The 18,163-nt window shown below is 43.2% G+C and overlaps 1 long non-coding RNA gene across 1 annotated transcript; it reads right to left on the bottom strand.

Moving 5' to 3' along the window:
- Positions 1-9,369: 9,369 nt before the first annotated feature.
- LOC309342417 lies at positions 9,370-17,335 on the bottom strand. Its single transcript, XR_014156793.1, has 3 exons — positions 15,522-17,335; positions 13,778-13,880; positions 9,370-9,589 (listed from the first exon to the last, which is right to left on the bottom strand). It is a non-coding gene; the product is annotated as an uncharacterized lncRNA (long non-coding RNA).
- Positions 17,336-18,163: the final 828 nt, after the last annotated feature.

Below are 18,163 nucleotides of genomic sequence, written 5' to 3' on the forward strand. Positions count from 1 at the left end.
AGGCGGAATAGCTCTGTCTTACCAGCCCTGTGGAAGGAGATCAAGTCCTGCAGGGCCCTAGTCTCGTGGGACAGAGCATTTCACCAGGTCAGAGCCGTCACTGAAAAAGCCCTGGTCCTGATGGAGGATAGTCTGACTTCCTTAGGGCCTGGGACCTTTAAGCTATTATTATTTATGGACCTTATATAAAGTGCTTTATCTTTGCCAATGTAGCTGAGTCCCCTGTCACCTCTCCAGCTTCTGACACCTCCTCCTCCCAGTCTAATCCTTTTTATCCCTCTGACCGCTCATTGTTGTCCCACCACCAATCCCTGGACTCTGAGCCTTCCTCCCTTGGGGGTTCCCCAGCTGGTGCCTCCCACCATTCCTCTGTGTCCAGCCAGTTCATGACACCTGGGACATTCCACATTCCACATCCCTTCCTGAATGCACAGTCTGACTGGGTATAAGGAAGTTACCTGCATACCTAACTATAACTGACTGTATTTTTCGCTCCATAAGACACACATGACCATAAGACGCACCTAGTTTTTAGAGGATGAAAGGGGGGAAAGCCCTGTTTTTGGGGGGATCAGATCACAGTTGTGTGGCTTCTTTTGCAAAGGGGAAAAGCCCCTTTTTTGAGGATCAGCTCAAAGTTGTGCAGCTTATTTTGCAAAGGGAAAAAAATCCTGTTTTTATGGGGTTCAACTCACAGTTCTGCAGCTTCTTTAGGAAAGGAAAGGGAGCCATTTCTACAGTTTCCAGACAGATAATCTAATCAGCCAGTCACATGTTGCTGGGGAAACAAACAGCCTCTGTCTGCAGAACATTCAACCACGGAGGCCTGGGCAAGGGGGCGGGGCCGGAAAGGGACCCAACGATCAACCACACATTCGCTCCATAAGACGCACAGACATTTCCCCTTACTTTTTAGGAGAAAAAAAGTGTGTCTTATGGAGCGAAAAATACGGTAATTGCACCACGAAATCTTTCTTCAAGTGCCTACTCACACTCCCTCCTTCTGTATGGAACTGGCATTTGGCAGATGGGGAGGGTTTTACAGATAGGAGACACTCTTCAACTCTCATGAAAACAAAGGCAAAATGAGGCAAATCATATCAGCTCATCTCTTTTCCTCCAACCGCCTCTTACGCTGCAATCGCTCCATTTCCCAGTTGCATGCCGGGAGATAACTAACAAGACAAATGGGATGATGTTAGCTGTCTTATTCCTGATACTGGCTGATGCTAGCCTGCATTGTTCAAATTAATTAATGCCACATCATTATCTTTAGATGGCAGGCAGATGTTGGGGTTATGCTTGTTGTGAACCTTGAACACTTCTGCTTCACAGATCAAGAACAGTTGCTTTATAACAGAGAAATCAAGGTCTAGGCCTACTGGCAACGATTTGGTTTTGTAATTATCTTAGTAATAGGCCTCCGTTATTATGCAGTGAAGGTCCTCTTTCCTCTGCTGATGGGTCATGGCAAACCCGCGGGATCCATATATGGTCCAGTTCTAATTTCTCCCCTGTAAATGACTCGCCATCTGTCAGCCGTTCAAGTTCACCTATTGCCATTCCAGAAACACCAATAAATTAATTGCAGACTTGCAGGTTCAACTAAGATCATAAAATTGATTTAGGCTGTGATTTTTTTGTCGTCCCCTCACCATCACCAAAAAAAGAGAGGCGAAGCTGAGCTGCTAAAAATAATCAAGCATATTTGGCCAGGAAATGAAGTTCAGAACATTTTATATTGGTTTGCAATCGAGATGGGTTCTATTTTGATAAAAAGTCTGGTTTAATGGGCAAATCTGATGCCCATCCAATTTGCAGAATCTCAATCCTTCTGCTATCTTTCTTTTGCTGAGTGAAGTTGGAGACGCCTGGAGAATGTGTGTGGAAGTCATTTACAGCGGTATCTTGTTGTTTTTTGTATTTGGGTTGCTGTCAGTGGGTAACACAGTCCTGGTGTTCTTGCTAGTTTTTGCAGGACCCATGAGATAAAGGGTCAGGGTGTTATGTACTGAAGTTCTCACCCTGGGCCAGCAGGGGGGATACTGTAGATAGTTTTCACTCAGGTCCACATATGCAAATAAGGAATTGAAAGTGACGTTCAGTGATTGGATAGTTACAGAAAGTTGTTACTGTTGCTTTGTAGTTGAGCTCTATATAAGCACGTTGGCTGAACCCTTCAGCCCAGTTCTGTTCTCGGCCTGTGAATAAACAAGAGCTGTTTGAAGAATCGCTCTGTCCTCTGATATGTTCACCCACAACTTAACAAAGGGGTTCTTGCGTATGTGAATACTGATATGCTACTGGGGGAACATTTCCAGACCACAATGGAAGTGGCACAATAAACAGCATTGCCTCCGACAGCCATAGCAGCAGTAATATCCGTTGTGCTCAAACTAAAAGGCTCTCAATCAATTTGGTGAGCTCTTATATGTAGGAATTGAAGTGAAAGGGAGCCTCTTCAATAATCAATACAAGAGATACAGCTTTTCACAGAAGAGATCAAAGTTTTGCAGCCCACCGTGCTGGGTGGAAGGTTGAGGAACTGCCTCTCCAGGAAATCTACTCTTATGCACAATAACCGTGCAGAGTACGTCTTATCCAAAGGCAGAATAGGGACAAATAGATACAGGGAGAAATCCTATGCACAAGAAGCAGGCCAGTACATTTCCAAGCACAATTCAAAGTGTTGGTGCTGACCTTTAAAGCCCTAAACAGCCTCGGCCCAGTATACCTGAAGGAGCATCTCCAACCCCATCATTCAGCCGAGACACCGAGCTCCAGCTCTGATGGCCTTTTGGCAGTTCCCTCACTGTGAGAAGTGAGGTTACAGGGAACCATGCAGAGGGCTTTCTCAGTGGTGGCGCCCGCCATGTGTAACGCCCTCCCATCAGATGTCAAGGAAATAAACAACTGTCTGACTTTTAGAAGACACCTGAAGGCAGCCTGTTTAGGGAAGTTTTTAATGTTTGAGGTTTTATCGTGTTTTTAATATTCTGTTGGGAGCTGCACAGAGTGGCTAGGGAAATCCAGCCAGATAGGTGGGGTATTATTATTATTATTATTATTATTATACCTTGGGTTAAGAACTTTATTTGTTCTGGAGGTCCATTCTTAACCTGAAACTGTTCTTAACCTGAGGTACCAATTTAGCTAATGGGGCCTCCCGCTGTGCCGCCGTGTGATTTCTGTTCTTATCCTGAAGCAAAATTCTTAACACACAGGTGTGTGTGTGTGTGTTTGCAATGAATTTACAACATTTACCACAAAGCCAGCACTTTCCTTCTTTTGTCCCATCCCTCAGCGATGTTTACTTAGCAGGCTACTCTGCTAATATAGAATTGAAAAGTTAACAAAAACTGATAATATCATCACTTGCTCTTTCTGTGCTAAAATGGCCTCACTGTAATTGGGGCTGTTTTGCACAGAATTACCATATAAATTATGCCACTGAATTCTGCAACTGAAATAACAGTCGTTTGCCACAAACGGCAAATCTCAGTTAATTATTGATAGTCTAATAAACAAGGCATTCCAATCCATCGTATTATTCATTATTAATACATTAACAAGAAGGCTTAGTTTGCATTTGTTACAGCGGGATCAGTTATGATTAACTTTTATGAAAAGAGTGGACTGTGAAAGTATTCCTGGGGCATTTTCTTCTAATGGCCAGAAATGCTAGGAATCCACATTACATTCCAATGCCAGTAACCCATATTATATTAATCACATCTTTCATTTTCATTTAGGCAGGTCCCCCTCCCCTTGAATACTGTTGTCTATGTTAGTTTGAAATTTGCATATGTGACTTGGTGGTCCAATTCGTGACAGGAGACACTTCATCAGGATGTAGATGCCTGTCAGAACTGCACTAGAGCTTTAGAGGGAAGTTAGAATACATCAGGCCATCTCTTTAGCGGAGGCAAAGCTTCTCATGGTATCTGCTGCTTCGTATGCAGATATTGGCAAGCATGGCTTCTCATGCATGGCTGAGGGAGATGTTTGAACCTTCCACAAGATTGATGCCACCACTTGGCATGGATCCAGAAGCTACAGAGCCACCTCAATAAAACATCACAATCCATATATCATCACAGGCCTCTAAATGAACGTTTAGATTTCTCTCAATGGCATCTTATCATGACTGCTCGTACTACTGAACACTTAGTTAGCACCTTCTGCTTGCTAATATGAACAGGGATCAATCTTACTGTTGATTCACGGAAATGCGCTCATCACAGCAACTTGTGACAACAAGCTTTGGGCAGCCATCTTGAATCCAGCGGGGACATGTGGAGGGCATGTTGAGAAACTCTGTGCGCTTGGCAGCTCACCAGCAGACCACAAAGTGTTCATTTCCCCCTGCTAATCAAAACGAGCAAACACTCAGCACACTTCCAATCCATTCTAGTTATCAACCACTTGTTTTGCACCAGGGTGAGGAAATTAAAGCATCATTTTGCAATTTGGAGGCTACATAAGCAAGGCGGAGTATTATTTGGCCATTAAATAACCCATTAGTATTGTATACTTTTTGATATGCACACACACACACACATCTGACAATTAACCCACCAGTTAATTCCATCTCAGTATCTTAGCAAAGGAAAGAGCTTTTCCTTTCCTTTCTAAAGATTTCATTTGAGTAGATTTCAATAACTCATTGAAGCAGAACTGTATAAAATGAGAATGTCTTGTCAAAATAGCTGCAGTCAGGGCCGTATTTGCGAGATACTTATTGCCCTGACAAGTTCAAGGAACCAAGTCAGATTCCTGACAAGGCAAGATACTTGATTTGACTCCAATGAATGACAAATCAATAGGCTTTTTAATCAGGATTTTAGGGCACACGTTAAAGATGGATCACTTAGCAATGAAATAAAAATATCCAGGGCACCAAGATCCTGAGAACTGTACCACGTTGAAAGTATTATTCAAACACAGACTTGGTTTAAGGGTTTTGGAGCACAAATATAAGGGGAGAACCAAAAGAAAGAAGATGATGATCCAAAATTTGTCTGTCCCAATTGCAATGATTAACAGAATTAATCAACAATGTAACTCATCTACAAAATTTGGATCAAGATCAGGACATTTGTTTGTCACACATGATAGCCTAGTTCCATTATTAATAGTTTGCATTATAATTGTTTCACCATTTACAACGTTGTATTGTACTAATTACATACTTTTGCAATAGATTGGGCATGTCCAATAGGCAAGCAAGTACTGTTAAGCCTCAGTGCTTTCAATGAGATGGATTTAAGAATAGAGGACGGCACTTTCATTGAAGTCAATGGGTCTTAAACATGCTTACCTCAGCTGGCTCATAGTCATTTAAAAAAATGCCGTGGGGGTCTTGGTGCTATATTGAGAGCTTATTGCCACATCAGACAATTAGGACAGTTGCATATAAAATGGGATTTTGGGGGAGGGGAGGGGGCAGAAAAGCCGTTCTTTAAAAATAAATCACATACAGTATCTTGGATGAAGAAAATGTTCCATCATATAACTCTGAAAGAAAGGCAGAACGACACACAGCAAATATTTGCATTCATCCTGAGGCTCCTGAACACTTACCAGAAATATTAATTGTATTCCTTGTCAGGATCGCAAGAGGATCTGCAATCTATCACTTCTTGGGACATTTCATGTTGTCATTTGCTTTACCTGTTCATGGAGAATGTCTGAGCATTCTTATGCCTTGTCAGGGAGGAGAGGCTTACAGCCTAGGCTTTGAACACACTGAGGGGATCATTTGTTTTCCCATAAATCTATTTTCCCCTTTATTTTTATTTTATCTTAGGAAGGATTAGTTGATTGCTAGACTCCGGAAAGCTACCTAGTGCATTCCGGTTGCTGAATCCATAAAATAAGAATCACAGGAGAGCAAACACCTTGCAAACACTGAGAGCAATGGGTAAGGGCATTCTAACAAACTGGAATATAAATAAATATGAGCTAAATAATTCAGGCAGTCGTGTAGCTATTTACTTTCTACTGCCAGATGAGAGCTTTTTTTATCTCTTGAGTGACAAAACCAAAAGAACAGCACTGGTTTAAAAAGAAGGATTGCCGGGGGGGGGGCGGACCCACACCAAATGTATATTTGAACATAGACCTTTTTTGTTTTAAGGAGTAACATATTCAGATGATAGATGAATATGGGCAATATACTCTGCTTGATCAAAACTACCCTTTTTAAAATGAGAACATTGACTCAGGAGACGCTGGATCTCAACATGTAATGCTTTTGCTCCCGAGGAGTTGAAAAGCCAAGGTGTTCTGAGTCGCGGGTTACCAAGTGCTGTTTCCAGGTTGTTGTTGTTGTTGTTTTGAGGGAGTGGGGGGCAAGAGAGGACAAGGCACAGTAGGGTGAGTTCTCCTTGTCCACTTGGAATGGGAGGTGAACAGGCAGTAATGGCAAAAGGAGAAGAAGAGAAGTGTAGGGCAAAGAGCCTCCTGGAATTGACAGTGGACATCCTACTGGGGCACTGGTGTTGAACAGTGCCCAGTGAGGCTGACCCCTACCTAACACACCCTCTGATGTTAACCCAACAAATGTTTGTCCAGAATCGGCCCTTTTCAGTATGCATTGGAATTCAGACTTCCTGATGTCCCAGGGCTCCTGGCATCACTCATTATCAAAAGTATCCCGAACATCAGTTTTTTTGTTTTTGTTTTTAAAAAGCCTCTCTGTGTTATTTACCGGTATTTATTTGGTTTAAGAACAGTATATCCCACCTCACAGAGCTGTTTACCGCACATAAGAAAATATATACCTGTCAGGGAACTGCCATCGGAAAGGCAGGCGGTGGAAGGGCTCTCGGACGCTAAGAGAGACTCGGCAGCAGAGGAAGGTACCAGCAGGGGGAGGGAAGGAGCTCAGAGAGAAAGTGAGTCGGAGGGAGGGCTCCGAGAGACTTCTAGTGAAAACAGTGGAGAAGTCTCAGGACCCCCCATAGGTACACCCACTCCTCGCCGGAAACTGTCACGCCGAGAATCCCGAAGACGCGTTTCCGTTAAGGAACTTTTATGTTGGAGCAGATTCCGCAAACGCCCACTGTCGGATTCTGCCAGCGATTAAGGGAGTCATGTTTAAGGGGCTCCGCTTAAGACAGAGTTTTGAGAACCATGCCCAAGCTCTGAGGGACTAAGCTTTTACGCACAAGCAGCTCATCATCCCATCACAATACCCAACAATGAATAACTAGACACTGAAGCTGAAAACTGGAAAACAGCTAAAATATCAAGCTGGTAATACCTTTGCTGAAAAACAGAGTGGGGTGGGGATGCTTTTGAGATCCACTTGAAGGAAACCAAGGAGGGAGTCACAGGCACCTCCCTTGGACAGCAGATTCCACAGCTGAGGGGCCATGGTCAAAAAGACCCTGTCCCTGGTACTCACCAGTCTAACTTCTCTTAACAGGAAGCCAGAACAGGGATTTAGAGACCTATCTTATAGCCCAGGCAGGTTTATAGTATCATAGAATAGTAGAATGGTAGAGTTGGGTGGTCCATAGGGTTATCTAGTCCAACCCTTTGCTATGCAAGAATGATACAGGTACCTTGTATTTCAGGGGTAGTTCATATGGTGCCCTCCAGATCTTGTTGGATGACAACTCTCATCACCTCTGACCACTGTTCGGGCTGTGTGGGGCTGATGGGATTTGGAGTCCAACAGGTCAGAATAGCTAATCCTGCACCCTGATGAATGTGGTGGTGTGGCTGATGTACTTGTGTGATGTGGTGGTGTGGATGACTAAGAGTACTTTGGAGGAGAAACCAGGGAGAAGAGTCGGTGGAGGAAGATTGGAGGAAATTTAAAGACTATTTACAGAAACATTGTAAAATTAATATCTGTTAGAAGGATGTTGGAATAATATTATATGATTTTAGCAGGAATGATATAAAGGATTTGGGAATAACTGACTGTTGATTGGTGAAAGGAGAAAAAGTAAAGTTATATTATATTAAGACAATTTACAGGACAAAAATTTTAAAAGAGGGAAAGGATTTGCTGAAATGGATAATTGACCTAGAATACAAAAAAGGGAGGTGTGAGGAGGTCAAGGAAATAAGCTAATGAAGGTTTAGTAATGAGGAGATCTGATGTATTTTTCTTTGCATTTTTGTTTTTGTTTAATGGGTTTTATTTCTCTGTTGTTGTTGTTTTTATATTGTGATGTGTTGTTTTGTTTTTGTTTAATGTGGTATTTTTACTTTTTCTTTCTGTAATTTTTAAAACTTTAATAAATATTATTTTTAAAAAAAGAGTACTTTGGAGGAGATTGTTATGGATTTTTATTATTATTATTATTTAATAGGCTGGGGATACTTTTTCAGCCTGTATTCCTTCATAGGGGTCACCTGCTATGGATGGCTGGGGCCAGAGGCAAAAGTGACTGCAGAGTAGCCTACATTCAACCTATGCAATGTAGAAGGAGCAAAGCAAAACTGGTCTCAGAAGTTTTTTTGGCCTAGGCAGAGTCCAAAAGGCCAGATAAAGAGAGCCAGAGAATGGCATTCGGCTCTCAGACCTGAGTTTCTTTTAAAAGGTGTTATATTGCCATGTGATCCTTTTATATTTCCTTCCCAGTCTTGTCTGTTTGTTCGATAACCTGTCTGGCTGCGTTCCACTCTCTCCCGATCTTCCCCTCCCTCAGGAAGATTGACTACAGAGGTTGAGGCCTAGAGGGTCTACTTCCAGAAGAAAGGCCAGCCAATCTCCCTGGACCAAGCCATTATTAGTGGGTTACCAGGGAAAAATGGGAGGGGGACAGGCACAAAAGAGGCAAAATACATTTCTACATTGGCGAGTTGCGTCCTACATGGTAAGATTTCGGAAAGGAAGATAACAATCTATGGAGGGCACAGTGTTGAATGTCACTGCTCTAAATCATGCAGGAAGTTAGACAACTCCAGGAGTCTCACCCCTGCAGAACTTTGCCCTTCAGCTCATGATGGGCTGCAACCAAGGGAGACGTGATGAGAAGGTGAAGAGGAGTCCAGTAATGAGGGGCGGCCTCCTGGTTTGGCAGGCTTCTTGCCTCCCAGCTCTCCTCTGGTACCAGCCATGACCATTATGCATAGTATATGGCTTTCCAAAGAATTCTGGATGCTTTATTTATGTAATTTCATGTCGGGGGACGCCTTTTATTTTTAGTGGTTTGGAACTGGCATTTCAAATTCTCTTCTTTTTCCTTTTCGAGCTCGAGGTGGAAGATGAGTCAGAGGTCGGGAGGTGGGATTGACAAAACACAAGGCTCAGCAGCTGTCTTGCGAAGTAATGCTAAGCGGCATTGACTTCAACACCATGAAACATTTATTATTAGCTAAATAGTTAATGAGCACGACAGGTTTGTATGGAACATAGCAGTCTATTTGCCCAAAAGCTCAAGCTTAAAGATGCTTAAGATGCACAAACAAACAATAGACAACAAACTTGTGAGTCCTGTATGCAAACATGAGTTTGAACACTAAAGAAATCCCTTCAGTGTTGAGGGCATGGCTCCTTCTCCCTTGTTTACGTGCCCAGGCAGAAAGAAGGTCAGCTTGAACTATGAGTTACGACTGCAGCAGACAACTAGAAAATCAAAGAAATATAGAAGCCATTGGGAGGAATCTACCAAAACAGGAAAGGCTGTTATTCTAGGACAGAGGTAGCTAATCCTTGCCTCAGTGGACTTCAGTAGACTGAGAGGAGATAGAACACCCAGCTTCAAATATTTACAGGGCTGTTATACAGGAAAGGGAGCAAGCTTGTTTTCTCCTGCTCTGGAGGGTAGGACCTGAATTGATGGCTTCAAGTTACAAGAAAGGAGATTCTGACTCAACATCATAAAGAACTTTGTGATGGTAAGAGCTATTTAACAGTGGAATGGTCTCCCTCAAAGGGTGATGGACTCTCTTTCATTGGAGAGGAAAGAGGTTGGATGCTTATCTTCCATGAACACTCAAGTTGACCATTGGCCATGTTGGGTAGGGCAGGTTGACAGCTGGATTCCAATAACATCTTAAGTACTGATAGACGAAACCATCTTTCTCCAACCCATTTCCCTTGCCCATGAGTAGACCACCAAGCTTGTTCCTTCCCAAGTCTATGCAGATTTGCATTCAAGAAATTCATTCTAAAAACATTTAAAACTGCCACACTTTCAACAGATTGAAATAGTTTTGGAAGCACTTACCAAGGTAGTCTAAGAGCTTATTCCCAGGTTCTTTTTTCTTTCTTCTAAACCATTTCTAGCAGCTTGCAGCAGCAACTTGAAAATGTGGCATTTGCTGAAAACTATTGAAAACCAAGTCCTACAAAGTGTAAGGCCCCTCTCCCTACCCTTGAACTGGGTGTCATATACCTGTAAGGCCACCAGGGATATTGTATAGTAAAAAAAATAAAAAATGGCTGTCCCAATAGGTACATAGGGCCACCATCTTTTCCTCTATACAGTTACCCAGGAAGGGATGGGATATCACTTCCAGATGCTTCCTCCCCTCCCTTGTTCACATTAAACTATAGTTTATTTTAAACTATGGTTTAATGTGATGTGGAAATTAGGTCATTAGAACCAAGCAAAAGCACTCTAGGAGAGCGTCCTGGGAGCAGAGAGAGAGGTTTGGCTTAGTGAGAGGTGAGGAGTGGGGAGAGAAGAGTGGGGAGCTGCATTTGGCTCCCTGAGCTTAGGGGGTTTGCCCCCTGTCCTCTGTCCCATGCCCCTGAACTGGACTGTGAACTAGTGAGCTCTATCTGAGTGTTATTCCTTTGGTTTGCTCAGCCAAAATTTATGCTTCAGAAAAGTTCCAAGCTTAGTCAGGTGCTCCTGGAGATATCAAGTTTTTAGATCATGGTGTTGTTTTTCCCCTGATATGGCTGTATGTATCATATCTCTCCTCAGGCACCAGATCCTATTGGCCATCCACGGCAGAAGCAAATAATAATGAAAGATAGCCGTGTTGGTCTGCCATGGTCAAAACAAAATTCTGAAGAAGTGTGCATGCACACGAAAGCTCATACCTAGAACTAACTCAGTTGGTCTTTAAGGTGCTACTGGAAGGAATTTTTTTATTTTGTTTTAATAATGAAAGAGTTATCAAACACATCCACCATCTTGTGGCATTCAAGATGGATTCTCTAGAGCTGAAAACATGAGCTGAATAAAACTTGTGTCAAAGCTGTCTTTGTAACCATGCAGGAGAAGGATATTCTTTCAGCTTCGGTGCGATGAGACCATTGTTCTTATGTACACTTAATTGTCAACATAATTGTTTAAACAGAAGCCCCTGTGAGTCATTTGTGTGTCTAAACTATCACCTTGATTCTGACATTTGGAAAAGGTAAACAACCGTTTATGACAATCATGTTGAACAATTTTGTATACCTTATAAGAGGGAGTTTGGGGTTTGGGGACTTCGTTAGCACATCATACCAGGCTGTTAAATCTGCCGTGATCCTGTCAAAGTCACCAGCTCGGTTAGCAAAATGAGCTGGTTAATGCAGTCATCCCATATGCTGCACGTAGCTTTGGTCTGTCGTGTTGAAAGACAGTTCCCCTTGCCAGTAAACACACACACCCCTCATCATAAAATAAATCATCCCAAATGCCATTGCTTGTGTGCTCAGGGTATGTGTTTGATGGTGCTGAATACAAATGACCCCAAGCCAACCCATAGTCAGGCACCCCAGAATCATCTTACAGGAAATGCATAGACAACCAAACTAAGGTTGTCCTCAGTCCTATTTTTCTAGAAAAAGGGGTGTCCAAACTTACAATGAATTGCTTCCTGGTTCTCTTAGAATGGCAATGGCTGCCACCTGAGAGGAGCCGGAACTGAGTTCCGGCAAGTTCCGGCTGAAGAAAAGCCCTGCTTGTCCCTATCCGAGCCAACAAGGGCATCTTCTGAGGCAAATATTTCTTCTGGAAGCATAATCTTGTTCACTAGAGATGCTGGAGACTGAAATATGGCTTCCTGAATGCAAATCATGTGCTCTGCCACTCTCAGCATAGCCCCTCCTCCCCACATGCCAATATCACACTACATACCTGAACAGGTAACAAGCCTATGATATGCAACGGGGCCACTAGGGGGCGCATTGGAAGATGGCTGACAATACCATCTCTCCGACCCACACGGGGTAATTAAGAGGCTGTTATGGGAGTAGGCAGCCTCCCTTGTTGCCCCAAGGAAATGGGGAACACTGCCCTTGCCTGCTGTGCCCATAAATCACCCCCTAATTCGAAAGAAGGGGGTGAGGGCCCTAGGCAGAATGCCCCCGTGTGGACCTCGGCTCTCCTGGACGCTGTCTCTGATCGTGCACTAGTTGCAACAATTTGAAATAATTAATTACAAAAGAAGCAAATGCACTTATTTCAAGTGAAGAAGGGGAGTGAAGTCTGCTAATTTAAGTGACCTCTGCGAAAGAAGACGACGGGCTGGAGAAACAGAAATATTTTACGATGAAGATACACCAAAGGCGGGGTATGTTGACAACGGGGCTGAATGGGGGGGGGGACCTTTTTTACTTTCCTTCTATGTGATTTACCAAGAACCCCTCCTCATTAGAACTGTCGGTTGAACTGACCCAAGCAGGATGATTAAGGTCTGTGTGGAGATAAACTTTAACCAAAAGTATGCTTTATGGAGACCGAGAAGCAATAAGAGCTTTTGGGAATGGCGCAGCAATTAATTCGGAGTCGCCATCTTGCCAAAGGATTTATAGCCGGGAGGAAGAATGGACTTGGTTTTCAGACTGCATTCCTAGTGAATCTCCTCAGAGGTTTTGAGAAAGGAGGCAGATTGGTGAAGATTAATGACGCTAAGACTGTTTTGATGTATGGAAGTGATGTTATATGGAAAACGTCTGGATATGGCTACTGGATAATAATAAAAAAAATCCACGCAGGATTACAAACTGTTCTAACCAGCTTGCGGAGACTATCAGAGGTCACAAAGAGAAAGGAAAAATATATGAAAATAACAACAAGAGATGTGGAAAAATAATAAGAAAGGACTGGATAGTACTGTGAACATCATAAGGTTAGATTTGTGGACATTAAAACAGCAGTAAGAAGCAAGAAGTTGATTGGATCCCTTCAGAACTTGAAATATGGGTACCCCCAACAAAAATGTAAAATTCGGCTGTGTAATTTGGAATTTATGTAATTTGGTTTGATTTGATGTGATTGGTCGGTTAATAAAAAATTATTCTTTAAAAAAAAAGCCTATGATGCGCAACAGAGCAGTGTGCTAGTCAAAATAACTATTTCAGTGAAGTGGAAAATGTATTCCTCTTGCTTTTAAGATTCAGTAAATCTTTCCTCAAAGATTATTATGGGTCGCAAATTTCCTGCGAGGTTCCGGAAATGGAACCTAGGGCTTTTGTTTGATGCCCTAAGCTTTTGATACCAGGATAATAATGGGAAGCATGGCCTTTGTGGGTGCGTGTTATAGAGAGATAGGGGAAGCTTAATAAATTTCACTGAATTGGTTCTTTGGCAACCATGTACCATTTCCCCCAAGATGACCTATAAGCTCTGAAAGTGGCAATGCAGATCAGCTTGGAAGTGGGTTTGGCATGTCTCCATTGGCGTTAAAAGGATTAAAAAGGTGATGAATTGCTCCATGGGAGGTTTCCCTACTTGAGCATGTAAGAAAGCCTGACAACCTCTGTGCGATATTTGCAGGCTTGTTTTCATCTAGTGATGCTGCAACTGGGGGGTGGGAGGGTGAGTGGGATGGGATGGGAAGGCAACAAAAAAAAATGTATCAGACCCACCATATTTTTGATTGATGATGCCCCATTCGTTCACTTCCAGGCCTGATTGCGATGTCATAAAAAAAGAGAAAATGCTGGCATGGAAACCATCTGATAATCATATCTGAAAAAGCAAAGAAATATCCCAGTGCTTCCTGTATGATTTTGCTTACCAGGCGTTTCACAGATTTAGAGATGAAGCTTCGACGCGCAGAAATTAGATGGGCACTTTGTCATTCCACAGTAGTCTTTATTCAAGGATCTCAAACAGCTTGAGCAGCAGTAAATCAAGCTTTAGACAGAGCAGCACCATCCTGGTCTCCTTCTATAGCTTCTCTCCAGAGACCAAGGAATTCAGAAAGGCTGAAATCTCTGTAACTAGAGTTGATCCCACACTGGGTCTTTTAGTGCTGCTGAGGCACTAAATCAGGCATTCCTCATCTGATAAAGTCATGGAGAGATTGGGAGGGAAAAGGTGGTTCCGGCAAGCCCCACCCTCTGCAAGCATCACCTTCCCTTTGAGCTGAAGGGCAGAGTTTTGCAGGTATGAGTCTCCTGGACTTGCCCAACTCCCTGTGTGATTGAGAGCAGCAACAGCCAACACAGTGCCTCCAGCTGTAACTCCCATTATCCCTGACCATTTGGCCAAGCTGGATGAGGTTAATGGGAGTTGGAGTCCATCAACATCTGAATGACAACATGTTGGCTACTCCTGGTTATGCAGGGTCCTAAACTCAGAAAAGCTTCCCTGAGTGCAGGAGGTTTGGCCTTCAAATCACAGACTGTTGTAAGCAAGGGGAAGATGATGCCAGAGCTATCACCATGCTATCCCTCATGTAATTTTAACTGAGTGAGGAAAGGGAACATCAGGATAGACTGGTTGTTTCCCCTCAGATAGCCAACCACTGCATTAAAACAGGGGCTCCACACAGCATTTAATATAGTGTCATGTAAAAAAGTACTGTGGTACCTCGGGTTACATACGCTTCAGGTTACATACGCTTCAGGTTACAGACTCCGCTAACCCAGAAATAGTGCTTCAGGTTAAGAACTTTGCTTCAGGATAAGAACAGAAATCGGGCTCTGGCAGTGCGGCGGCAGCAGGAGGCCCCATTAGCTAAGGTGGTGCTTCAGGTTAAGAACAGTTTCAGGTTAAGTACAGACCTCCGGAACGAATTAAGTACGTAACCCGAGGTACCACTGTACTGTCCTTCCCCATGGCTGAGACCTTTCTAGAATGCCTACTCACAAGTTAAGCCTCATTCAGCAAAGATCCCTGGCCAACGTCAAATAAAAGTTAAATGCTTGCCAGTTCAGCCATTTTGTCGCTTCCTGATCATCCCAAGAGAGGGATTGGCACATTAACTTCCTTTTGAACATCCTCCCTGTGAATAATTGCCCCATGTGGCTTTGTTTTCCCATGAGGGGGCTATTAATTCAAGAATCTCTCTTGTTTTTTTTAATTTTTAAATGAATAATATAGCTATTGAAAAATATTGCTGGCCGAAGTCCCATCAGAGCAACACTGCGTTGTTGTTGTTAAAATCAGTCAGCCACCACAGCATCTGAATGCCCCCTCCTTGCCCCACTTTACCACCTGTGAATGGACTAGCAAAATCCAGCTTTTAAATCTTAAAATAATAATAATCTCATTAATTGGGGCACCTCAATGCTTGTTGTTTTTGTAAAATCAAGTAAACATTTGAGCCCAAAAATCTTGCCCGTCCAGGAAACAACAGAAGGAGGGGAAAGAGGGGTTAGTTACCTGTGCCCAGAATCTGTTTCAATACTCCTTTTTCTCACTCTCTCTCTGTCCCTTTGAAAGAATCTGCCAACTGTCAGGCTATAAACCATCCCAAGAATACACGTTGTCTTTTCAAGAATGAAACCTCCTTAGCAAAATCCACCAGGTAGAAATCTTCAAATGACCTCTAAGGCTGACAAATCATCTGAGAGGAAGAGAGAGGCAATACAATGAGAGCTGCCTGCTGTTTCTTGTGCCGAAGTCAGAAGAAAATGCCAAGTGAGGAAGAATACTAACTCTCCGAGACTATTTAAAATTCCAGCAGGACGACTCTGCCTGCATTCCAATTTCCTCCCATAAATGCACACACAAAAAAGCATCTGAATGTCAGAAAATTACCACATGCAACCAGATTCTTTGACAAGCGGCAATTTATTTAGACTGCCCTCCAGAAGTTGAAAAGCTATTCTTCTTTCCAAATGTTGCTACGGCTCTAATTGAAAGATTACATAAGGATCACAGATTTTCCTTTCAATGAAATATGGTTCCAAGCATCATGAGAAGTGCAACTGAAAAGAACTTACTCGATTCTATTATGAGTCGTGCCAGGAAGGCACCCAGAAAATATTAGAGATCAAGGCTTCGCTGAATAACATGAGGAGGAGAGATTTGGGTGGGAATGTTGCTGAGGAATTTTCAAGACCATTGTAATTAATGGACCTAAATTAGGGTATAATCCTGAACACAAGAAGTTGTTTTCAGGTAAGCAGGGACAAAGTATTCCAGACTGAAACTCCATTCAGGAGCTAGGCTGCGTAAGCCTGTTGGAGGGAAAACAAGTCTTTCGATGGAGGTCGACTTACACCACCCTTTTTCCTAGCTTAATTTATGCTAGGCTGCATCAACAGAAGTATAATGTCCAGATCTATGGAAGTCATAGTTCTACCCTATGCTGCCTTGTTCAGACCACACCTGGAATACTGTGTCCAGTTCTGGTTGCCATAATTTAAGAAGGATGTTGACAAACTGGAATGTGTGCAGAGGAGGGCAACCAAGATGATCAAGGGTCTGGAAACCAAACCTTATGAGAGCTGGTTGAAGGAGATGGGTATTTTTAGCCTGGGGAAAAAGGAGACTGAGAGGAGATAGGATAGCCATCTTCAAATATCTCATGGGCTGTCACATGGAAGATGGAGCAAGCTTGTTTTCTTCTGCCCCAGAGGGTAGGATCCGAACCAATGCCTTCAAGTTACAAGAAAGGAGATTCTGACTAAATACCAGAAAGAACTTTCTGACAGTAAGAAAGTTTGGTTGAGATTCCTGCATTGCAGAGGGTTGGACTAAATGACCCTTGGGGTCATTCCAACTACAATTTTATGATTCTATGTTATGTTCCCAAGTCACGTGGGCTTAAGCCCATATGCCATGCTTAGTCCAGTTCAGCTGGCAGTAGCCCTGCTTCTAATTGGATGTGGTATACTTAATGCCAGGGACGCAGGTGGCACTGTGGGTTAAACCACAGAGCCTAGGACTTGCCGATCAGAAGGTCGGCAGTTTGAATCCCCATGACGGGGTGAGCTCCCATTGCTCAGTCCCAGCTCCTGCCAACCTATCAGTTCAAAAGCACATCAAAGTGCAAGTAGATAAATAGGTACCACTCTGGTGGGAAGGTAAACGGCGTTTCCGTGCGCTGCTCTGGTCCACCAGAAGCGGCTTAGTCATGCTGACCACATGACCCGGAAGCTGTACACCGGCTCCCTCGGTCAATAAAGCGAGATGAGCACCGCAACCCCAGAGTCGGCCACGACTGGACCTAATGGTCAGGGGTCCCTTTACCTTTATACTCTATGCCGGCTTAATTTAAGCCACTTTCCCATATTTAGAATTGCTCCTTAAGTTAGGTGTACCCTGAGTAAAACTCAGTTGAATAGAGACACCCACCCACCCCATGTTTATGATGCAACACAGGGATGTTATCATTTGGCTGTGTTGGGTCTCCACTGCTCTGCTAGGGTTCCTATCCATCACGATCTCATTCTTAAAGGTCACTGAGGAAAATCAGATAAGAAGGATGTAGCCATGGTGCTGATTTTTCTGGACTGAACAATATACCTGGAGGGAAGCATGTGGGTGAGTTATCTTGCCCTGCACTTTCTCATCCACCAAGACATTTCCACTGCCCTTTCTGTCTTGTCACAGCTCCGGACGATGCTGTTCTGCTGCATCTGGAAATAGTGGGCTTTAGTAGAATGTCCTTCAGCATACGTGTAGCAATGCTGGCACAACACCGAAGAGTGTGACAGCACACTTTTGCGACACAACTGAACCCTAAGAGGTGTTTGTGCACATGAGCATTTCTGTTCAGCTTTGAAAGTTATGCTGCCTAGATGTCTAAATTCTACCCTACAGTGACACCAAGAGGGGGGAAAAAACATAGACTGTAACATTTTGCTGAATTCAGCCTAGAGATGCCCATGTTAAACATGCTTGCTTGAATTTGACTTTGCACAGTTATAAGATGCTTCCTGCCTTCTGCTTTGATGGTTTTTTCTGGTCTCACTCCCCCTTCTTCTTTCCACACTTTGCATGCAGAAATTCCCAGGCTTGGTATCCCTGACATTTCCAGTTGAAAAAAAGAAGAATGAGATAGCCAGGGGTGGGAG

Source organism: Podarcis erhardii, assembly GCF_964252035.2.
Source record: "Podarcis erhardii genome assembly, chromosome: 5".
Lineage (NCBI taxonomy): Eukaryota > Metazoa > Chordata > Lepidosauria > Squamata > Lacertidae > Podarcis > Podarcis erhardii.